Genomic DNA, 18541 nt, shown 5'->3' with positions numbered 1-18541 from the left:
TTTTTTCTGTCTGTTAAGGGCGTTATTGGTCTAGACAGATTAGATTAGCATCTGTCATGTAAACACTTAGGGTTGGGAAATAACTCTTGACCTTTCTTAAAGCGTCTTACCTGCATATAAGGCAGTGTGGTTCCTAAAGCCTGTTACAGTCTCTCTGATCATTGCTATACATATTTCTACAAGTGCAAGGAATTTTTTCGGGGAGGAAGGGAATGGGCTAGAATGGGCTACTTACCTGTTTGAACAGAGCTAGGAATTGAAAACATGGATTTTTTTATTGCTAAGTCCTTTAATGGCCCCAACTGAGCTGTTCTGGTCTATTGAACAAATCCATCCTACCTCATGGATCACTGACCTACCAGACCTTCAGAGCTAAGGTGTTCAATCCTGCTGCCAAGCCTGCAGGTTTTGTCCATGTGCGAAAAATCTTTATCCTTTGTTGAGAAAAGGTGCAACATATGAATATCAGCTATTTTCTACCCTCGCTGTCTCTACCTCTTCACAAAATATGATACACATTGGCCTTGGCCCCAAAGCTTTCATGCAAATTCAGAACTGAAATTTACCAAATACAGCCAATATTGGTAAATCTGGGCTCATGCCTTGGTTTTGAGACAGAGATAAGCATAAGTTGCTTTTTGTCCAAGACCGGAGTTGTTTTCTATCTGTATTTTCACTGTACTGTCAAAAATAAAACTAATAATGAATATTAACCAGAAATACAGTAATAGTCCTGAAATATAGGCATCTTTTACACAGAAAAGAGCTATATTTCTTTGTTTTCAAAGGGTATCGTATGACACAAAACTGCAGTCACCTGCAGCACAGGAATGGCCACTCTGAATGGTGCATAAACATCAAACAAAAATTTAAGTGGGATAATTTTGGTATGAAGGAATTGCTGTGTCCCCTTAGATTTGATCCATAGTCATGGTCAATTGGAAAATCCTCAGGCAGAGATGGGCTGCAGGCATGACAGTGAATTGCCTGGAGGGTAAGAAGTCCTCAGCCTGCAAGGCTTTGACCAACAACCTAGGTGAGCATGGTAAACATTTACTTTCCATCTGATTACAAGCTGAGGGGCTATTTTTCCTGTTTCTTCTGCAAGGTCACAGGGATATGTTCAAAGGACCCTGAAACTCCACAGTTTAAAAAAAAACCTGTCCTGGGAAAAGTGACAGAAAGCCTGAGGTAGGGTATTGCTTTAAATGAGAGTTATTTCTGGTTGTGCAGACCATTTCCTAACTAGACTGGCATCACTTTGACTTCTTACTGCACAGACGCAGCATCTTTCCCTCAGAGATTTTCCAGATCCTCGTGTTCTTTCTTTACCCTTCAGCAGAGGGTAGAAAGCTATTGCCTTTCTACTAAAGGCAATAGTTGTTCCCATATTGGCTGGAACGTCACATCATGTCTCTCTCTTTCACCCTGCCCACTTTTTTCACAGGAGAGCTCTCATTTATACCTGTCTTCCTACTTTGGATGCGCTCTCATATCATCCTCATATGATATTATTCATTTATTTATACTTAAGGTAATGAAAGATACCTGTTCAAAGCCCTAGAAGCCCTGGCACATAGCAATTACAAGAAAAACACAACAGTGTGAAAGCAGTTTTCTCAAAAAGAAGTTAGCTGGGTATCCAGGTCCACCAGAAACACCTGCCTGCTGAAAGCCCATCTTCAGACTTCTCCCAAAGCGTGTGTCTTTTGCCACAGGGCCTCTCCAAAAATCATAAAATTCAAACCCTTGTGAAGCGTAGGTTCCATCACAGGGATAGAATCACTCTTGTATGGATTGTTCTGCCATGGGGTCAAGTATAGCCAAGTGGAGTGGATGGGCCCTGGGGGCAGGGCCATCTCATGGCGATCTCTTCCTACTCTAGAGATACTTGTTCTGACATGGCTCCTCACTGTGGATTTTTCACAGTTTATATTCTCATTTTCTTTGTGCAAAAGGACATGAGAATGGCCACATAGTGGCCGGTCATAAGCAGACGCTTTAAGGAGACATGGGCATTATATACTACTTCCTCCCCGTACTCCCCAGCCTCCCACTATTTTCAGCTCAAGGGACTTCCTGAGCAGGATGTGGTTTCGGCCTCTTTAGTAACCCTCGATGGATTTATCTCCCAAGACTTCCACCGTCTCCCCCTCAGCACATGTAAACTGTAAGCATCCACAATCTCCTATGTCACGTTGCACAGGTCGAGTCCCTGATGCAAGAAGAATCACCTCATGCTGGCTGCTTCACTCAACGCTCCCAGCTCTTGCACCAAGACAGAGAATGGCCAGTCCCTACCCATACTCTCCATGCCACCCAGAATTTTGCAGACATCTGTCACACTCCCCCTAAATTATCCTTCTCCCAAGCTGGAAAGGTTGTTACACAGCCTTTAACATCTGTTAAAGACTTCACTGCTTCTGCCGCAATTCTAACCTGGTTTGGAGTCCCTCTGTCTTGGTCTTAGTCGTGTGATATTGTCACTCCCTCCGTTCTTCTGCCTGTAGAACAGGGATAGTAAAAATTTTCCTTTTCATAGAATAGTTTCATAGAATGTGTTGGGTTGGAAGGGACCCTTAAAGGTCATCTAGTCCAACCCCCCTGCAGTAAGCAGGGACATCTTTAACTAGATCAGCTTGCTCAGAGCCTCATCAAGCCTCATTTATATCTCAAGGAACAGTGGTGACACAGTGAAGTACAAGTATTATTACTTTTAAAGCAATATAGAATACCGTCTTTTCCCAAGGTTTAGCCAAGGACTCAGAAAAGCAACAATTCCACATATCAAGGACAAGAAAAAATAGTATTAATATAAACAAAAATAAACCCATGATTCTATTTACATTTTTTTCATACTTGTTTAGCAACACTAAAACCCTTCCCATTTCATAAACTATCTCTGTTGACCAACCTACTCCGGTGTTAAAAATCTGAAGAGACTGGACATCTCCCACCAACGTCAAGAGATTATTTCACACGCTTATATGCATAATGGGTCTGAAAAATATGACATGCTACAAAAGTGGGATTACCAGATGGTTTTCCTACCGTTTAATTTGTCTCTCCTCTTTCCATGGTACATCTAATTTCTTAGGACACAAATATTAAGTCATTTTTCTCCCTTATTTGGCCCATCTTCAGCTAGGTGTGTAAACTTGGTGTCTGATTTAAGGTGTACAAGTTGTCCCGTTGTCGTAATGATTCTGAATCATGCATTTAAAGTTAGCTACATGCTTGAGGGTATGTCTTCATGAACATGTTACGGTGAGGCAGGGTGTGGATTTACAGGATACCAGCTACTCTGCAATAACTGCAGGGATGAACACCCTTTGCCTGCCAGTAGATACAAAGTGGGTTAGCCCAGAGAGAGTCCCAGCCAAGATCACCCCTGCCTCCCCACAATCGCTTTTGCTGCAATTCCCTGAATGCTGCTCCTTTTGCCAGTCTGTCCCCAGCAGTAACACTGTGCCCAGATGTAAACACCATAGAGGCATATAGAGGCACTACCACCTCCCTCACCTCCAAAGCGATCCACCTCCAGGCACAGTTCAAATCATATGTTTTTTTGTAATACACCCCTATAATCTTGCAAACTGCGGCCATATTTAAGAGACTTTTTCTCCCTCCCTGCATTACGGCTTCAGCTGTTCTTTTAAGTTTATATAGTAGGATGTGTTCTTTGCAGAGTCTTCATCATTTATCATATGCGAGTCCTCTAATTCTTGAGCCCCTCTGTTTCCCTCTGCTGGTTAAAAACGTATAGCGGGGGGAGCAGGGAGGGTGGGAAACAGCAAGCAATTCTTCAAATAATTCTTATAGTCAAACCATGTGCCCAGTGTGGGAGGAGGGGGCAGAGCTTGCGGGTACTATATACTAGTTGCTGGCTCAAAGATACTTCTGAGAGCCTGTAGGTATTGTTACAAAACGTATGTACTTCGCAGGGTCCTGCGCAGCGTTTATCAGCTGTACAGAAATTCTGGCATAGTTTATAATCTGGGCAAGCATCCCAGCCCCAGCGTTGTCTCTCACTAGAGTCTCTTCAGAGTATCAGAGGTTCCCAGGAATGCTCCCAGAAGCTTTTAGCTCAGCACGAGTCACTGCCAAGTTGAACGGTTTCTTCGAGTCCCTTGTAGCGATCATCCTGAAAACTGCAGAAGGGGAGCTTGCAGGCTCTGTAAGAGTCCCTAAAAGGCTCAACTTGTACAGGAGTCATGGTCTGGCCTCCAAAAACATTTATCTGAACTACGACACATTTATCTCAACCTTGCGCACATGTAAGGTCTCTCCAATGAGATCACAAAATCAGCATGATGTAGCTTGAAATGAAAGCTTTCTCATGAAAGTTATTCCTTTGGTGATGTCCAAAAATATTTTTTAAAATTCTAATAATCCCTCAGATCCCTAAATGAGGATGAACACCCCTCTCCTGCTCAAAACTAGATTCTCAAATGAGTTATATGAGGCCAAGTTTCCTCCCCAGGCAATTTACAACATAGGCACACAGGTTATGTTGTCTGCAGTAAACGATGCAGTCAAATTATTTGATATATCTCTCAGATCAGTGATCTCCTAGAAAAGAGTGCATTTTTGAGACCAGCTAATTTTTCAGAAATAGCAAACCATCAGTGAAGCAAAAAGGTAGATTTCTCCAAAGGTGAAATAACAGCATTTTCTTATTTTAACCTACAAAAATTATAATTTCCTGAACACAAAATGAAAGAAGAAATTCCAACAACAACCAAGCCCCTTTTAGTCTTCTTCAGAAATACTGTAACCTGACATTCCCAATTTACGGTGCTTTCCGATGATTCGCCTATCTTCTTACATGTTAGCATTTTTAATGCTTCTTACTAGCCAAAAATTCATTGGGTTTCTTAAGTTCCGGTATGTTGCCTCCTCTGAATCTGCCACTCTTGCAGTAGCACTTTCCCTTAATAGCATGTTGAATTCATGTAGTTTACAATCACCAGTTCCTAGATTCCTTATAGTGCTCAAATCTTCAGTGAACAGAAAGACAGAGCATTTACCAGCTTGAAATCTCTGCAATCTGGACAACAGACCAAAAATTGTTCTTTATTTACTTCAGGACTTCAAACTGAATATCTGGCTGTATAATTAAAAACTGAATTGTTAAAATGTGCTAAAAATACATTTACCATGAAAATGTTTCACCCATAAGCTATTCCACTTCAAACTCTTCAACTCTGCAGTGTTACTATTTTGTTTTGTTTTGATGTTTGTGCCTTTCAAGCTAACCCCAAAGAATTTCACTCTCGCCCACCGTGGTTATCGAGCTGTAGTTTGTCGGCATTGGAAGTATTTGTGATATAAGACTCTCTTCTGCTCTTCCCAGCTTTTTCTTGTATGTGTTGATTAATGGCCTTTCTAGATTGATATTCCTTTTAGGAGAATTAAGAATGCCCACCAGATAATCATCTCCATCACTTGGTAACACCGCTGCCGGTCTGTTGTATAACTCTTGTATAGGGACACTTGGTATGTAAATACTCTCCTTAATCTTCATCCTTTGTTTCAAGGATAAAACAAAACAAAACAAAACAATAACAAAACCTCCTTTATTTTGCATGCTGGGAGCACATGCCATTAATATTAATTAATTTATTTATTTAAAGTTGGTAAAAGAATTTGCTCTTAGGCTGGGAATGTGACTGCCAAGTTTCCTGCCTGCAATTTGTTACGGCTCAGTAGTAAACTCCTGAAAATAGGAATTTGAAATGGAAATAGTGACAGGCCTTTTAACTACGCTATAATAAGCAGGGTGTTTTATCCTGCATACTGTATGTCGTTACACAATGGCAGCCTATCATAATGTGCACGGAAAACAAACAGGGTCTCTTTAGATCGCTCTCCTGGCTAAAACCGGGCAGACGGAGGAAGTAAAACAGGCTGAAAAGACAAAAGACTAGAAGGTCAAGAACACCACACCCAGACCTAAGCCCTTCTGTTACGCAGCGGAGCACAGGGATCTTAAAGAGCTTGCGCTTGAATAATTTGACTTTGATCAGCTTGCCATAAAAAAAAGAGGTGTAGTCTGCTACATTGCTAAAGGGGATAAAGAAGGAGACTTTCCCTCAAGTTTTATGCTGCGAATTAATGCACCCAGACTTGCCCTGTTAATGCAGAACAAAGCTCCAAAAAGTATCTATTTCTTGCAAATGTTTCTTATCTGCCTATAATAGTAGAGTTCCATGTAATTCTGCATATATAAAACACATGAAAGTTAAAGCTGGTTTGCGTACTAGCTTTCAAACGTCAGTTGAAAAATGTAATTTTTCAGAGTTGCTGAACATTCAGAGTCCTAACAAGTCAGCTGGGTTTCTCCAGATTCACACCTGTGTAAATGACAGCAGTCCTACATCTTTGTGAAAATAACATACTACTATAGTTTTTTACAAGGTATTTGGCAACCAGGAAAATAACTTATTAACTCTCTATAAAAAAGAGTCTCTGGGACTTAAACCAAGCACTTCTGTTTTGTAGCACACATGCTTAAATGCCATATATTGAACTGCCACATCATGTCTATTTTTACTAATTGAGTTTACTTACTTGTGTTTGGGCACTGTACCAGCTACTCAGCAAGTCCAGGAGATTAATGTAAAAGCCTCTCTGCATTTAGAAAGTATAGGCACTCTAGATTTACAGCTGCTTATTTTGAGGGTGGCTGACTGCTGATCCTGATGTCTTTGAGTAACAGATGGTTTTCTGAGCTGCACTGATAACGAAAATGATACAATTTGCCTCATAACATTAAGCAGAGAGGCCGAATAAAAGAGAAAGCAATGTGTTTACTTTCTACAAATAGCACACCTGAGTACAGGGCCGGGGTGGAGGGGGGAGCCCAGGCCAAACTGAGGGCTATCAATAGTCTTGGAAATTCACATGAGGAAAAACTTGCATAGAATAACCTGGCCTGATCTGGACTGTGAAAGCATTGGTCCCTGTAATGTTAGAATTTATAGCTTTAATCTTCTTAAGAGCTGCATGGCTCTTCTCACATGCGGGGAAAACAGATTTGATGTTTCTGAGATGAAAACTACTGAGCTGAACTTTGCTTGTTATTGGCCAGAAGCATTTGGAAACCTAATAAAGCATTCCATTAAAATCTTGGCATTTTAGTAACACAAAAGAAATAAGCCTCTCAAAATGGGAGTCCAAGGCAAAAGGACACTTGGCGGGGGGGGGGGTTGTTGTGGAATTTGGATTTTAACAAAGTTTGCAAGGACTTAAAAAAAGATCAAAGGAAACACAAGGTGGAATGGAATAATAAATGCTTGATGCAACTAGTAATGTGCAATTCTTTGTTATTTAAACTTCATTACATTTGAAGAAAATTTTTCATGTTCTTTTAAACCTCATACGTTGTACTGGAAAAAGTACAACACTCATCACTGACTAGCTGTGTGGTCTCTAACAGGTAACATAAGGCCTGATTTCTTAAAATTATGAGGATCCACAACGACAGCTGAGATCGAAGCAAGCTACCAGTATTCTGGGCTTTAGATGATCAGCTTTACTCTGAAAAAGAAAGCTCCGTTAAGGCTTGCTAGGCTACAATTTTAGCTGCACAAGAAGCCCATGCTGAACCTATATGCACCCATAGTCAGCGTGTGATTTGATTTCATCTATGAGACATAACTAATATTTCTGTAGAAAGAGGCGCAATACTCATAGTGATGGTATGGTCTGTGAGTTCAAAGCTGTAGCATGACTGAACAAGGGTGATGATCTTGCCAGTAGTGGTTAAACCATGCAGAGTACCATTTGGGCAAATGAGATGAAAGCTGCCTGGTGCCAGCTGCGCTGTCGAGAGCCCTTGCTTGCCTTCTCCGCCAAGGTACAGTGAAAAGGACCCTCCTAAACTACTGCTTTTACTGTGCTCTGCAGGCAAACAAACAAACAAACAAAGAGAAATAAAGACTTATAATCAAGCATAAAAAAGTAAAGCTCCATAACCACCCTAAATATGACAGGTGTCTCGCTAGGACTCATTGAAGGCGTTTGGGGTTTTGTCACAGGGTAAACAACATTAATTCCACTGTGCTTTGAAATGTCTCGGTCCTGTCTGTACTGGCAAAGCCAACCAAGAAAGCTATCATAGAGTCTGCCTGCACATGGTTATATCTAATTCAGATCTTCTAATTACAGTCTACTTATAAGTTGCCCTATAGAAGCAGACAGTACATAGGCTATCTTCTGGAAAGCTTGTGGTTAAAACCCTGGGATGCCTGTAGTCATAATCGGGTAACAACTGAATGCCTGCAAACAAATTTTAGCCCGGATTTTACCCCACCCAGAGAACTGGAGTGTTGAATCTGGATCGCATGGCAGGTGTGAACGAGTCCTACACAGGTAACACAAGCTCATCTCACTGTAGATGACCGCACAGAGTTCACTTACGCAATTCCATTTTCTGCCCTTTCCAAAGCAATTCACCTCTACACAGTGGAACATTGCAGGGTGCTCATAAACTGGCTGCTGTCATGGCTGGTGTGCTTTATTTTTTGTGGTGCTAACATATGAAGAGCTATCTACTGTAGCAGATGCTCTTTGACAGTGCAAAATAATAGCACTCAGACTTAAACTGTAAATTATAAACAATCCCTCTCTAACTACAAAATGAATACACCAAATGGGGAGTCTTGTCAACTAAGGGATTAGTAAATCAAGTTGAGGAAGACAAATTATTGACTAAAGCTAAAGTAACTAAAATTGTATTCAGTTAACACTACTGTCATTAGAGTTCTCCTGTTCTTTGCCATAATTAGTAGATACGAAAGAGAGTAATTATAAGCAGCACATGGTAAAATCAGTTACGTGTTTCCTTGCTGTGTAAAAGCAACAGAAATTGTTTCTATTCTTCTTTATTATTAATTCCTATTGGTAGAAAAGATGCTATATAAATACTTACTACTGGTAAGACACCTGGCCACATCAAGACAGTCCTTTCCCAAGGGACTTCAGGATTATGCTTTTCCCCACCAAACCACAGACAGGGCCGTGAATTAAAAGTGACCTTGTTGGCACAGTGGTGCAGCTGCCATGTATTTGATTACAAACTTACTAGTACTACTGCCAAGGAGGGGAGTTACAACATAATCTGAAAATGAGTTCAAGCGTAGCTTTCTGCACAGAACGTCCCTGGTAACCTGGTTGCAAAATGCGTTTGATGCACAAAGATGTTTTTTTCTTAACCTTTAAAGACAATGCATTCTTCCTGTTCTCCCTATCTCTTTATGAAATCCTGACACAAAGTTCTCCAGAAGAATATGTTTAGTGCAAATACCCTAGATTACAAGATCTGGAGCAATATCTGGAGTGACGTCTCAAATCTAAAACTTCTTCAGACAGGACATGGAGGACTTGGGGGAAGCACAGCTAAAGGGATGTACCCCGTGTCACACAGCACGGTGGTTCCTGCCCCATAATGGCAGCCCCTCAGGAATTCCTGGACATCATGGTGGGGATGGTGAACACAAAGCTGGCCTTACCAAACGCATGCAATTGCCCATGACCTGCATGAACGGTAAAATGAGTTAGCAGTTCGCTTTCTCCAGCACGCACTGGGAGATATTTCTGTGTTGCTCAGTTCAGGATCAGGCTTGCAAGGCCCGATTCTTATGGCTTTGGAAGAAACAGGTATGCTCAAGGAGAGACTCTGGAAGCTAGCTGCAGGCAGGATTTAATACCCTTGCATTTCATGGGGCTCCTGGGCGGGAGTCTCAAACTCCTCTGCATGACAAACGCAGACAGGTTTTATTCCACGCGTTTGCGCTGCCTGCATCTCCTACAGTAGCTGGCACTAGATCCCAAATGCCAGAGCTAAACAAAGGCACACACAGGTAAAGCTGCCTTATCTAGGTCTTGGCTGCATGCGTTAAGGAAGCAGGACTAACCAAATCTCTACCTCTCTCCCCTGAGAGACGAATTTACCTTCTTTCTCCTTCCCAGATTAAGTAGTGAAGGAGGTGCTTACCCCCTCAGTTTTGCCAATGCTGGTTCAGGGCATGCCCAGAGGCATAGTTTGGGTGCTCAAAGAACTTCCCAGCATTGAAAGGCTTAGCTCAGGAAAAGCGCAGGGTCAGGGCCTGCCCTCCGGAGCCTGACAAAAGGCTGTATGAACACAGCGAGGAAGGAGGCTCCCTCCGCTGCACAGAGCTGGCTCCATGGCTCTTTCCCATTTGCCTAGAGATCCAGGGTATTTGTGTGCGAGTTAGGAGGAAACCAGCAGACCACTCAGCATGCAAGGGGACCTGGCAGTCTCAGTCAAGATTGCCAAAGGACCACTTTCCCTGGCCCTGGCCCCCCGGACTGCAAGCCTCCTACACGGGATCCAACCCAGCCGCAGGTCGGGTGGTGGGAAGGCCCCTCGGTCCCCGCTTGTTATAGCTGACAAGTGAAACGAATCCATTAGTCTCTTTCTAATGCACACAGCAAAATCACCGTGCACATCTGCCATGACGGGCAGTCTGTGCCCACGATGCAGGCTAAACCCAAACCAGCGGAAGGGTCATAAAATACGAATTAAAGTTCAACAAGGAAGCTGATAATGAAGAAGCCTGCCCAGACTATGCCCTATTCTAGCCGGCGTTACGTTATCTTCTAATTTTAGAACAGCTGACAATTTTTCCCAGACCAGAAGTTGACAAGAGGCTGAGCAACGCCAATGTCGTTAAACCTTTGTTTTCAGGCGCAGTGTTGTCTCCACACTGCAAGAAGTTGTTTCAGCATGTGGAATTCTCCAGGAAGGCACACACTGTTGGTGGATGCCCATACAGGGAGCTATGTAATATGCTGAAACCATCTGGCATTTTGTGGTTTTGCAGTATCAGTCAGACGCGCTGTCTGGAAACAGAGGGCTCAAACCCAGAGTCCTCGATTCAGGTCAGATACCTACAGACGCCGGCAGACGTTTGGCGGACTAGGAGCTGCAGAATAAAGCGCTTAATTAGGCGGGTGAAGTTTATGATTGATTTCAAGGCCAGCCGAGCTAGAAGCCTATTACTGCTTAGGAAGTTTTAGTAAATGTAATTATTATGGCATGTTTGATATAACACACGGTCTTCATGAAATGCTCCAAAATATCATTTTAAAGACTCGTTCTATTGCTGTTATGCTTTGTACCTTCTGACTAAGGAATAGGCCAGACGATGTAAATCCCGATGTGAGGCTTACTGAAAACTACCACTAAAATTAATAGAGCATAGTTACAGAAGAGTATTTTGTATAGAATTACCTTCTCTGGAGTGCGAACAATGCTGCTGAAAGCAGGCTCTGGGTTACATTATTCCTGTGATCCAAATTTTTTTAACCAGCTGATGTCACTAGGGAGATTTGAAGTCTTTATAATTACCGCTCAAGGCCTAGAGGAAGGGGGGGAGGAAAGACAATGAAATTATGTTTCGTATGTTGATTCAGAGAGTAACCTGCAGTGGCCTGTTAACTTGTTTCGTCTATCAGGAAAAGCAAATTAATTCTGCATCCAGTCGGTTTTATGAGTGGCAGCTCAATTTGCTTTCCCAGTTAAGCAGGGAAGAAAGTGGCCTTTTGTCACAAACAATTGCTTCCTGCAATGCTGCAGAATAAGATGTAAAATAGGCAAAGAGCTTTGGATACAGCTTCCAACGTCCTACTAAGAAGTAAAATTTCTTTCTTTCATCTTCCTTCAGAGAAGGAATTCAGGTTATGCTCTGCACTAAATTAAAGTGTTCTGCTCAGTTATGTACATGTACTGCTTTGAAAACTGTTCCTGCTTCTAGGTCAAGGGCTCTCCCTGTGGCTGGGTGCCAGCTTTATCCCTGGACTCCCATAATCCCTTGAAATAAATCAACTTTCCATTGAAATCCTCTGCTAGTTCCACTTCAGACTAAAATGTGCTGTCTGTAGCATGATGCTCTTTTATACTTTTTTTTTTGGGGGGGGGGGGAGAAGAGGGGAAACAATGTCATCATTGTACACTGGATACCGTTGGACGTAGCGCGCATTCTGTATATTAAAGGCTATCTTTGTATGTTGCACTAACCCCAGATTTCAGCGTTTATTATTAGAACTAAGAAAAATACCGTCGACCGAAGGAATAATTTGCCTGGTTGAAAAGCATCCCAGCTTGTGTGCGTGTGCATGTGTGTGCACATGTATCCCATTACTGCTCTGCTCACATGGACTGAAGCGTGTGGATGCATTATACTACTTCTCAGCCTGGGCAGATGAAGCCCTCGAAGATTTTTTTTCTCTTTCCTCCTTTTTTTTTTTCACTCCCCCCAATATCAATTTTCTTCTCTGTGTGTTATAAATGAACCTGAATACATTCACACGTTCCTGTGGAAGACTAAAAGCTGTCACTTCATTTCAGGGAACCAGGTGGCTTTAAACTCAGCTGCAAAGAAAGCCCAGATGCTACTACATCTCTAGGGGAAACTTATCTATTCAGAAAGGGGGAAACTTCTCAACAATAATAACAAAATATAGCTTAAAGATGCTGCTGCCGTTCTGCTGCCAGTGCTGAGGTCAGTGCTTTGGAGAGTGGGTGCCAGTCAGAAACTGCAGCACTCTCTTCAGAAGACTGACATTTCTGAAAAGCTCTGCTTCTCCCCAGATCTCAGTAACTTTAAATGGTCTGCCAGTTAAACGAGAACAGCCTGGTATAAAGCCTCCAATTTTCTGACAACCTTTATATTCTCTTGGCTCCTACAAGGCCCTAAAGCTGATCGTGTATAATCCTGAACTGAATGTAAAATAAATATGAAAACCTGTCATGATTTTACAGTTTTCCAAAGGATATTTCACTAAATAAAAAGAGCTGTATTTTTGGCACACGAATGCTCCATATAAAAGTCACAGTTAGTTCTTTAAAATAAAGTTACACAAGGCTGTGCCAGACTCTGCCCTCCCAAGTTTCCCCCTGCGTGCTGGGGAGCAGCTGGATACATCCCCATGAGCCGGACGGCCCCGAAGGACCCCGTGCTCCTTTCCCCTGTGCCACTGCTGTGCAATTCGGGGCAATGACACCATCCTGAGCCAGCAGCCCAGCCTCTGAGGGTCCCTCCAGCATGGGAGCCGGGGGGCAGCAGCTAGGTCCCACCGGACCTGGGACACAGCCCATGCAAGACCAGCTAAATCCAGCGTTGGCAATTGCTTCCATGCTTGCGCTGCAGATACAGCCGGAGCAAACCGTGGCCCGGAGCTTACCCAGCCTTCATGCCCTTGAAATCTGTTGCCTAAGAAAATAACAATTGTTTATGGAAACCTCTTCTGCGAAGCCTGAGTTATTTATCCATCTATCCTAACTGTGTGTCAAGGCGTGGGCTATAAGCTGGAGTGTCCACAGGACCAGAGCATGGAAATGACTTTTAATCACTGACAAACTAGAGCTGATTTCAGGCTCCACCAGCTTTTCAGATCTCAAAGAGATCTGCAGGTCCAGAGCACAGCTACAAGGCCAGACAGAGTCACATAGGTCTAGCAACGTAGGACCTAAGCACGGCAACCTGGACAACGGACATGAGGTATATTTTGACTGAGGCCATGACCAGACTAACAAAATACCTATTTCCCACCCAGCAGGAAATCTAAAAGACCCATCCGTCAAGTCTTGGGGTAGCTCACGGTTAAAATCACTGCAAGTTTTGTTTGCACTGTACGGTTTGGATGGTTGGGAAGGAGGAAATGGAGGCAAGGCAAGGAAATTCAAAAAGGGAAAATCTGCGTTGTCGCTCACAGTGTTTCCAGAGATCTTCCATCCAAAGCATCTTGCAGGTTTTTAATGTTACACACCTGCCTTTTTTATATTCTCCTCCTGGAACAGGGTACAGGCAACTGCACTGAATATAAATATCACAGTAAAACATGCACCTAGGGCTTTAATTTTAAATCAGACTGAGTGAAACTGACTGATTTTCCCCTAGAAGCCCTCGGTGGACAATTTCTTCAGTTAGCTTCACCACCTTCAGGCCTTCCCTTTAAGTGAGGAGCGCAGCTGAACCCAAAAATTCAAAGCAAAACTCAGATGAAACCATTATGTTTCATCTGGTTACATGTCAAAACCTCAAACCTCGTGCACACAGGGCTCAAATTATAAACCCATCAGGCTCAACCCCAGAGCTGGACCCAGGTTTGCCTAGAGAGCCCACAAATCTTTTAGAGAAGCTGATACGAGTTTCAAGTTCATAATGAATCGCAAACCCAAAGTGGCCAGGGGACTTTTCCAAGGTCAAACGGTGAGTGAGAAGGGGAGCTAAGAAGAGAACCACAGCCCCAGCCACTTCACACGCTTTGCTACCAACAGAGGTAGAAACTCACTCTGCTTGAACTTCTTTCTGCATAGCCTTTGCCAAACCACTCAAAATAACCACTTTTTTTGCCTGTTAATTGTTTTAATAAGTCACATGGCAATGAATGACTAAAAACTACATCATCCCTCTAAGGATTCAGCTGTGAAAAAAGCATCCATTTAGCTGCAGGGCAGTTATTACTGCATAGCTTTGATTTTGCTACACAATGCACACCCTGTTTATTGAAATGCTTACACGCTGCTCTGGGTGAAATCATCATCACTTATAGGTATGCTCTGAAGCTAAAGGAATGAGCTCGCATCCACTCATCTAGACCCCAAATGAGCCCTGTCTATTTATCTGGATCTCCACAGTGCTCTCAGATGTTGGTTAATGCCCCTTTGGACATTTTTTTAACACTGCCCAAATCTCTGCATCTAAAACATGAAAATAAAATTTCCAGGTAAGAAAACACAATTACAGTTAGAATACCTACCCCTCCTAGTAACTCTGCTGACTGCCATGGTACGAGGCTCACTGGAGAGCACTGGGATGATTTCAAGTTCGTGACATAACATGATGTAGTCCCTTTTGAATCTAGACCATCATGCACTAGTCACTTATTTGCCTGTTTCACATCAAAACTACCAAAGCTTTAATCGCCAAGACTTTTGGCAATACAGCAAGCAACTGTTCCAGGAGCTAGGCTTAATGCTGAAATACCATCAGGGCCGAGGATTGCTACATATTGCTTTCTAATAGTCCCTGCTGCTTGACACCTGGAATGGCATTAAGGAGCTCTGGCACTGCATCCAGAGTTCTCTACCAATAATTGAAAGTGCTTCTACAAGATGGGAAGAAGAGGAGGGGGATGAGCACTCAAGGACTGAGTCTATTTAAGGTATCAAAAACACTTCTGTGGGGGGAAGGGTCAGCATTTGAAAAGTAAGGTATGGCGCTTACATATGCAGCAAAAACCTGAGATTCCAATACTTATCTTTTTCCCATTCAGGTTAATTAGGAGTTTGCTCTACTCCCAGCTAGTTTTGCTTGCAGGCAAATTTCTTTTGAGCTCAGCAGCCAGGACTGTATCTAGGGCTAAGCTTTCCCACCATATCGCTCCAATATTAAAAGAATTTTTCTGGCTTCCTGTTAAACCACGCACTGATTACAAAATTCTTTTGCTTATTTAGGGCCAGATTCAATAAAAATTCTGTCCAGCTTCCGCATCATGGAAGGCCACAAAAGCCCTGAAATATTTTGGTTTTGAAGCCTGTGTGGGCTTCCATGGCTTGGATGCTGGGTAACTATTCCAGTGAATGTGGTCCTCATAAAGCTTTTCAAGGTCCCGCTCCATATGGACCTAGCGATTTCTCTTTATTCTCTCCAGTGTGGATTACAATCCACTTCAGAGAATCTCTGATTTATGCCTCTAGCTACAGGCTAAATCCTGGAGGAATAGGTCCTTTTCATATCAGGTCACATCCTCTGCAGAATACTGACAGAGAAATTAGTGTTTCTGAAAAGAAAGCACCACTTACAAAAATCTGGTATGTTTTGCATGCTTTATATGAATATAAGGGAATGGTAAAATCTAAAAGGAAATTCAATAAACTACTCATTATCTATATTCATATGACTAAGCTACACATGGAACGTAGCTTTTATCCTCCATAAAAAATGTACAGATGTTCTATAGAAAACTGTATGAACAAACTTTAACCTCACGACTGCTATTATTTTGTAATAAAAGGCTTACAGCATAATGCGAGCTTTTTTTAGAATGTAAGTTCCATGTGAGTAGTGTGTTGTTAATTTAATATTAATGCAATGCACCAGGAAGAAGTCTGCACAGAATCTCAAAGAGAGAGAATCGCACTGCTGCAGACAGGAGATTTGTGGCACGGATTTTATTTGTTTCAGCACTCGGCACAAAATTCATTGACCAGGATTCCTGTTGCCACAGGGCAACGGATTCATCTAGAGACATTTTCACATGCTTTGGCATGAGGATTTTGCTGCAGCGTTCCCGCTACTGTTCCTGGGAATCATGTGGTTAAATCACCTTGCACTGCACTGAAAATTTACCTCTCGCTGTCAAGTGCATATGAATGAGCTTCTTTTTTGGGAACAGCAAAAGAAAAAAAGAATCCACTGAATAAACTTTTGAATTCCTTTTGCTGAACCATCCTTCAGGTAGCAGGTGCGAAGGCTTTCACCAAACTTGCAGATTGCAAATGCAGTGCCTGCTTTGCTTGGCACCACAAACAAATTAAAGTGGGGGAGCAGAACAGAAACCCACTTTCACCCATACAGTCTCCCTTTCCCAGTGCCTGAGCCCTCTCCTCTGCAGTGTCTGCCATTCAGAATACCTATCCTGTATTTCTCCAAGGAGTCACTTCACCGTCTCATCTCCAAATGCATTGGCGAAGTAATTTATGACTCCCATTATTATAATCGCTTAGCAGCTTCCAACCATGTAAAAATAGCAACAATAATCTCTCCCACTTTTCCTTCTTTAGCACCCCATAGGAGAAAGAGCTTGATTAATCCTGTAGGGATTGTACATGCACTTGTGTGTTTCTATAACTTACGAGGGAGTTTGACATTTTCTGAAAGCGATGATGTCTACAGACATCTTATTCATCGCAGAAATACATTTCCTCAGTCTAGATACCAGCTTCTGGGAAAGTCCTGTGTCCAGAAGCTTCCTTCTATCGCTTGACAGTTTCATTGCTTCTGCGAAATGCACTTGCGTGCTATCATGATCGTAAAGGCAGGCCCAATCTCAGAAACGGTGAAGGCCATTTCCTTGGAAGCCTTCCAGGATCAAATTTGAAAACCTACCCAGGACACCATGCAATGAAGCAAAACTTCCCGTGCGTAGCAGACAGAAAAAAATGGGAAGGCGTTTATGAACAACAGGCCTATGGCAGCGTGTGTGTGGTAAACTGACAGACTGCTCCAATTTGTTCCAGTTTTCTGAGCACGTGATTTCAAATGCAGTTACCATTTTATGTGGACCATTGCGGCTGCACTGCACCGACAGAGTGAAGACAACAGTCTGGTCCCTGTGAAATGGAGATGGAGCTTTCCCGTTTCTGTGCATAGACTGTGGCCATGTAGTAAAGCCCAAAAGTTCACAGAGGTGCAGCAAACGTCAAAGGCCCCCGGCACCTGGAATAATTACAGAAGGAAGAATTTCCAAGTACTCCTCTGTTTCTACAGTCGTCATCTAGGTCAAAACTACTAGGAAAATTTATATTAGCTTCGCTAAAGGTATAATTTAAAATCCATTTTAGTTAAACTTGTGTAGAAGACAAAGTGGACGTTCTCATATTTCAGTGTTAAATCACATCCGTTTTGGTTTTGGTATAAGCTTAAATCTATTTAGGAGCTGGTTTGGTATTTGCAAATAAGATGGTCTTAAGCTAGCACAGTCAATTTTGTTTACACGTGCTTTTAAGTAACACTGATGCAGCTATTTAATACAGTTGAGATCTTAGGCTTGCCTGGTTCGCTTCTGGCCATTTGCTCTGCAGTGCAATGCCAGCTTCAGGTAGCAGCTAAGATGATTAGGGGGAGGCAGTAGTTACGCTTGCAATAAGGAATATGAAAACCTAGACAACACCTACAGAAAAGCAGGCACTTCAGCTCACCGTGGGATCTCCCCAGCTCTCCAGCGGTTTCACATGTGTATGGAAGAAGCCTTGTCAGCTTCCAGAGATGAGGAGTTTGGACACAGGAAAACAACTGCTGCTTGTGACTCCTCTGGCTCCGCCTTAGGAGAAGGAACAGAATGATTTCATGGAGCTTCCACTGATACGCACAGCTTCTCCACACAGGTTAGCAGCATTTGGTGATCAACAGTATCAAATGCCAAGAGTGGTCCAACAAATAATTATGCGCTACCGTTTTTCACTGGCCAAAGTTACAAGGACAGTCTCAGTACCCTGTGCTACCCTGAAACCTCAGTGATAGGGATCAAGTTACTTCCTGCCTCACAGCTGATGTTAGAGATTAATTTTTGTCAACCTGATTAGCAGAGGACAGTTAAAGTTTGTGTGGTAGCTTGTAGGATCTCGCTCTTTGAAAGACAGATCCATAAATGAATCTTACCAGCCCACACATCAGCTGTGATGGAAGGTTCAGATCAAAGGGGGAGATCATAACTTCCATTTACTTATGCCCAAAATACCCTGTTTCCGTAGCCATTTGTTCAAACCTCGAAAGACTGTGTTACATTT

The 18541-nt window shown here is 42.6% G+C and overlaps 1 protein-coding gene across 12 annotated transcripts in view; it reads right to left on the bottom strand.

The window, feature by feature from the left end:
* Nucleotides 1–18541, bottom strand: part of ATXN1 (ataxin 1) — a 372412-nt gene that overhangs the window by 226918 nt on the left and 126953 nt on the right. For 10 of the 12 annotated variants that reach the window (XR_008465091.1, XM_054193108.1, XM_054193098.1 and 7 more), the window contains 2 exons: nucleotides 17954–18075; nucleotides 17305–17471 (listed from right to left, as the gene is read on the bottom strand). The exons of the other annotated variants lie outside the window; for them this stretch is intronic. The gene's annotated coding sequence lies outside the window, so the exon portion shown is untranslated. The remainder of the gene's footprint in view (nucleotides 1–17304; nucleotides 17472–17953; nucleotides 18076–18541) is intronic. 12 annotated transcript variants of the gene reach the window in all.

The sequence above is a fragment of the Rissa tridactyla genome, chromosome 2 (assembly GCF_028500815.1).
Source record: "Rissa tridactyla isolate bRisTri1 chromosome 2, bRisTri1.patW.cur.20221130, whole genome shotgun sequence".
Lineage (NCBI taxonomy): Eukaryota > Metazoa > Chordata > Aves > Charadriiformes > Laridae > Rissa > Rissa tridactyla.
Note: the sequence above shows the minus strand (reverse complement) of the source record. Positions and strands in the feature narration are given on the sequence as shown.